Source organism: Mytilus californianus, unplaced genomic scaffold, assembly GCF_021869535.1.
Source record: "Mytilus californianus isolate M0D057914Y unplaced genomic scaffold, xbMytCali1.0.p SCAF_1, whole genome shotgun sequence".
Lineage (NCBI taxonomy): Eukaryota > Metazoa > Mollusca > Bivalvia > Mytilida > Mytilidae > Mytilus > Mytilus californianus.
The window spans coordinates 18,047,281-18,052,567 of record NW_026262581.1 but is presented as its reverse complement, the minus strand read 5'-3'; the positions used below and the strand labels follow the sequence as shown (position 1 = coordinate 18,052,567).

General features: G+C 34.9%; 1 long non-coding RNA gene across 1 annotated transcript; it reads right to left on the bottom strand.

Annotated features, from left to right (window-relative positions):
• Positions 1 to 370: 370 nt before the first annotated feature.
• LOC127700531 (uncharacterized) lies at positions 371 to 2,577 on the bottom strand. The gene is made up of 2 exons (XR_007981622.1): positions 2,267 to 2,577; positions 371 to 1,095 (listed from the first exon to the last, which is right to left on the bottom strand). It is a non-coding gene; the product is annotated as an uncharacterized LOC127700531 (long non-coding RNA).
• Positions 2,578 to 5,287: the final 2,710 nt, after the last annotated feature.

The following is a 5,287-nucleotide window of genomic DNA, read 5'->3' as shown; positions in this document are numbered from 1 at the left end:
GGATTTTTTTGGGTCCTATGGGATAATTGTAGTCCCATGGGATATTTGTTGTCCTATGGGACTATAATTATCCCATGGGATTTTTAATATCCCATGGGACAAAATAAAATCCTATGGAATTCAAATTATAAATATACAGTAATGCATATGTTAAAATGAATTCTGTTTGGTAGTAAAAAGTTAATAATATATATATGAGTGTATTTTGGTTTTTTTTCATTTTGTCACAAACATGTTTTTAATTTGTTTATATGACAATAAAGATTATTATTATTTTGGAAATATAATAATATTTAAAGTCAAAAAATAAAATCCTTTAACTGAAATAAAATGATGACGTCTTAATAAAAGAAAAAAATATTGATTTGAAATCTTTGTCTTCTTTGTTTTATTATGAAAAATAGAACTGAAAAAAATATTTCATATTCTGACTGAATAAATTGACAAAGCACAGTTAATAGTTTACTCTTTTCATGAGGTAAAGTTTTCTTTGTTATAGTTCCATTGCAATACATGAATATGCAAACGATTTGAATCTTATTCCTTTGTGGTGTTCATAATATTACATTTATATTTGTAAATTTATAAAATAAACACTTTTCCTGTTAAGTTTTAGTTTTCTTGTTTCAGCTTGCTATGAACAATTATTCAGTCCACTATATAAGAGTCAAGTAAATAAATTATTTCATCCACTAGAATATTCCTACAATTCTTAGATAAAACATTTTTGCAATCTGTTCTTCAAAAATCTTCCTCCATACATCTTTATTGGGTGGAGCGATTTAAATGAGTGGACAAAGCAAGTTCATTTGGACAACAAAATACTAATATATTTTTTCATTCCTCCCTTCTTTCAATTGATAATTACGTTGTTGCATTTACATGATTAAGTTCTTGAGCATCTATGATCATGATGATATGACTCCTTTTTGTTTATAGTCATTATGTTGAAATTTCCTTTTTCTTATGTAGGAAAAAAACACATTCCATTTCAAATTAATAAAAAATTCACACTATGTAGAAAAATATCAACTTTAAGTTTGCTGTTCAGTATTGACCTGTTGAATGATGATCATGAAAACCAAGATGTCTGACCTACAAATACACAAAACTCAAAAATTATAAATGAAGAGAAATACAGCAATAAAATGGCTATTTTATCATGTTTATGTTCATTTTGATAAAAATTCCATTTGAATATTTAAAATTGTAAGAACTCTTATTTCAGTGCTTTGTGTCTATGGTTTTCATAATAGTTGTTTTTTGTGCCTTGTTGCAGTCTTTTGAGTTAAGCCAATTGCAACAAATGTTTACAGTTTGTTCAAATGTTGTGCTGTTATTAAAACCACTGTCCAAGGTTAGGGGTGGGTTGGGTGCTCACTAAATGTTTATTTTATTAGTTGATATTTGCTTTGAATTAGCGGTCAGTAACTGTGAGTACTAATAGATCTGTATGTTGAGTCTTTTTTGTTAAAGGGAAAGAATAAATTTCCAGCCACATCCGGTCTGTGTTTTTGGTAGCTGTTTTTCTGCTTTGTTGCATTCTAATGAGTTAATAAAATTGAGAATGAAAACGGGAATGTATCAAAATAACCTGACCCAAGAGCAGAAAAAAAACCTTTTCAACTGATTTTATAGTTTTTATATTGAACTGACACTTACACCACTGTCCTTAATTAGAGGAGGATTTGGCGCCAGCAAACATGTTAAACCATGCCACATTTTGTAAGTGTCTGTCCCAAGTCAGGGGTCTATTATTCAGTGGTTGCCAATTGTTGCTATATATCATATTTGTTTTTTGTTTATTGTTTTGTGCAAAAATAAGGCACTTAGCTTTCACCTTTGTGGTGTTTCACCCAAGCATGTTTAGCATGGATAGACACCATGCCCTTTTTAAATGACGCCATGCCCTTATTGAATTGTTTTACATTTGTTATTTCATGGCCTTTTATGGATTACTATGCAGTATAGGGTTTGCTCATTGTCGAAGGCTGTACAGTGAACTAATTTTGTTAAATTTAATGTCATTTGATCTCTATTGGAGAAAAGTCTCATTGGCAATCGTACCGCTTCTTATTTTTATATCAACCCTGCCATATTTTTCCTGTCATTATTTACAGGTCATCATTAGCCTCTAATAAGTAATTGCATTGCTTACATCCACTTAATTGAACTCTGGTGGATAGTTTTCTCATTTATCATACCACATCTTATTTTCATAATAATCATTATTCAAGGGCAATAACTTTTATAGAAGTGGACTTACCATTTAGGCTTTGTTGACGTCTGTAAATCTATTTTTGTTGATAATTTCTTTTGTTTATAGTTTCCCTTTATCTTTAATGTTCTTGCCCTACACATAAAAGGGTAAACATTATCATTAATGACAATAACTACTATTACATAATGAGTAGGCAACTGACAATTTTGGATCATTTGTATCTTGTCTTGCTCATCATTTTTGCTTGATATTATCAATATTCTATGAAAATGAGGTCACAGTAATATTAAACTTGGCAGACAGACATCTTCTTATTTTTATATGACACCTTGCAGTCATTCCATACACCAACAAGTAGACATGTGCATATAATATCTGATAAAATGAATAAAATGCTCCGCTGGGCACAGCTTGATACGACTGCAGAGGTCTAACCCTGAACAGTTGGGGCAAGTATGGACACAACATTCAAGCTTGATACAGCACTGAATTTGGATTGTGATTAAATATTTGACACAGCATAGGTTTCTGACACAGAATGAATGTGGTCTAAGAACTTAAAAAATTTTAATTTACCTTTTCAAACCATATCATTATTATTTGCTTTTATATATAAATCAGAAATAACCAATTTAAAATTGAAAATTTTAAAGAAAAAAAAAAGGAAAAAAAGGGGAAAAAAAATCCCCCCCCCCCCAATTTTTGGAACCCCCTTATGATTCATCACCCCAAACTCAATAACAGCCTTCCCTTTGTGGTATGGTACCTTGCAGTACAATTTCAGAGAGATCCATACACTTATACACAAGTTATTGTCTGGAAACTAGAACTAGAGGCTCTCAAGAGCCTGTGTCGCTCACCTGATTCTACTTTGGTTTTGGAAATCATGTAAAAATAGATTAAAATCATAACAGATACCCTAATAATGAGTGAGGCCAAATTTGGTTTAATATTGGTCCTGTAATTTAATAAAAAATCCTGGTGGCCATCTTGAACAGTAAATCGGCAACAAAGTAGCAACACTTAATCAGCACCTCATAAGAAACATTTATGCCATGTTTTGGTTTCATTCCATTCAGTGCACCTCTAGAAGAAGCATTTGTATGTATTTCCCATAGGGTCTTATGTTAAAGGAAGTCCCCCCATTGGCGGCCATCATGGATGAAGGATCAGCTTCAAAGTAACAAGACTTGGTCAGCACCTCAAAAGGAACATGCATGCCATGTTTGGTTTCATTCCATTCAGTGGTTCTTTAAAAGAAGACATTTGTATGTATTTCCCATAGGGTCCTATGTTAAACTAAGTCCACCGCTGGCGTCCATCTTGGATTATGGATCGGCTTCAAAGTAACAACACTCGGTCAGCACCTCATAAGAAACATTCATGCCATGTTTGGTTTCATTCCATTCAGTGGTTCTCTAAAAGAAGACATTTGTATGTATTTCCCATAGGGTCCTATGTTAAACTAAGTCCACCGCTGGCGGCCATCTTGGATGATGGATCCGCTACAAAGTAACAACACTTGGTCAGCACCTCATAAGGAACATTCATGCCATGTTTGGTTTCATTCCATTCAGTGGTTCTCTAAAAGAAGACATTTGTATGTATTTCCCATAGGGTCCTATGTTAAACTAAGTCCACCGCTGGCGGCCATCTTGGATGATGGATCCGCTACAAAGTAACAACACTTGGTCAGCACCTCATAAGGAACATTCATACCATGTTTGGTTTCATTCCATTCAGTGGTTCTCTAAAAGAAGACATTTGTATGTATTTCCCATAGGGTCCTATGTTAAACTAAGTCCACCGCTGGCGTCCATCTTGGATTATGGATCGGCTTCAAAGTAACAACACTCGGTCAGCACCTCATAAGAAACATTCATGCCATGTTTGGTTTCATTCCATTCAGTGGTTCTCTAAAAGAAGACATTTGTATGTATTTCCCATAGGGTCCTATGTTAAACCAAGTCCACCGCTGGCGGCCATCTTGGATGATGGATCCGCTACAAAGTAACAACACTTGGTCAGCACCTCATAAGGAACATTCATGCCATGTTTGGTTTCATTGCATTCAGTGGTTCTCTAAAAGAAGACATTTGTATGTATTTCCCATAGGGTCCTATGTTAAACTAAGTCCACCGCTGGCGGCCATCTTGGATGATGGATCGGCTACAAAGTAACAACACTTGGTCAGCACCTCATAAGGAACATTCATGCCATGTTTGGTTTCATTCCATTCAGTGGTTCTCTAGAAGAAGTTCAAAATGTAAAAAGTTTACGCCGACGACGGACGACGCCGGACGACGGACGCCAAGTGATGAGAAAAGCTCACTTGGCCCTTCGGGCCAGGTGAGCTAAAAATGCTTGGTTTTTTTTCCCCTTTTTGGCCCCAAATTCCTAAACGTTTAGGGCAATTACCCCCAAACTCAAACCCAGCTTTCCCTTTGTGATATGGAACCTTGTAGTACAATTTCATAAAGATCCATACACTTACACACAAGTTATTGTCCTGAAACTAGAAAAATGCTTGTTTTTTGCCCCTTTTTGGTCCCTTATTCCTAAAATTTTGAGGCAATTACCCCCAAAATCAATCCCAGCCTTCCCTTTGTGGTATGGTACCTTGCAGTACAATTTCAGAGAGATCCATACACTTGAACACAAGTTATTGTCTGGAAACTAGAAAAATGCTTATTTTTGGCCCCTTTTTACTAAACATTTTGGGCAATTACCCCCAAACTCAATTCCAGATTTCCCTTTGTGATATGGAACCTTGTAGTACAATTTCAGAAAGATCCATACACTTACACACAAGTTATTGTCATGAAACTAGAAAAATTCTTGTTTTTTGCCCCTTTTTTGGCCCCTAATTCCTAAAATTTTACGGCAATTGCCCCCAAAATCAATCCCAGCCTTCCCTTTGTGGTATGGTACCTTGCAGTACAATTTCAGAGAGATCCTTACACTTGAACACAAGTTATTGTCTGGAAACTAGAAAAATGCTTATTTTTGGTCCCTTTTTGGCCCCTTATTCCTAAACGTTTTGGGCAATTACCCCCAAACTCAATA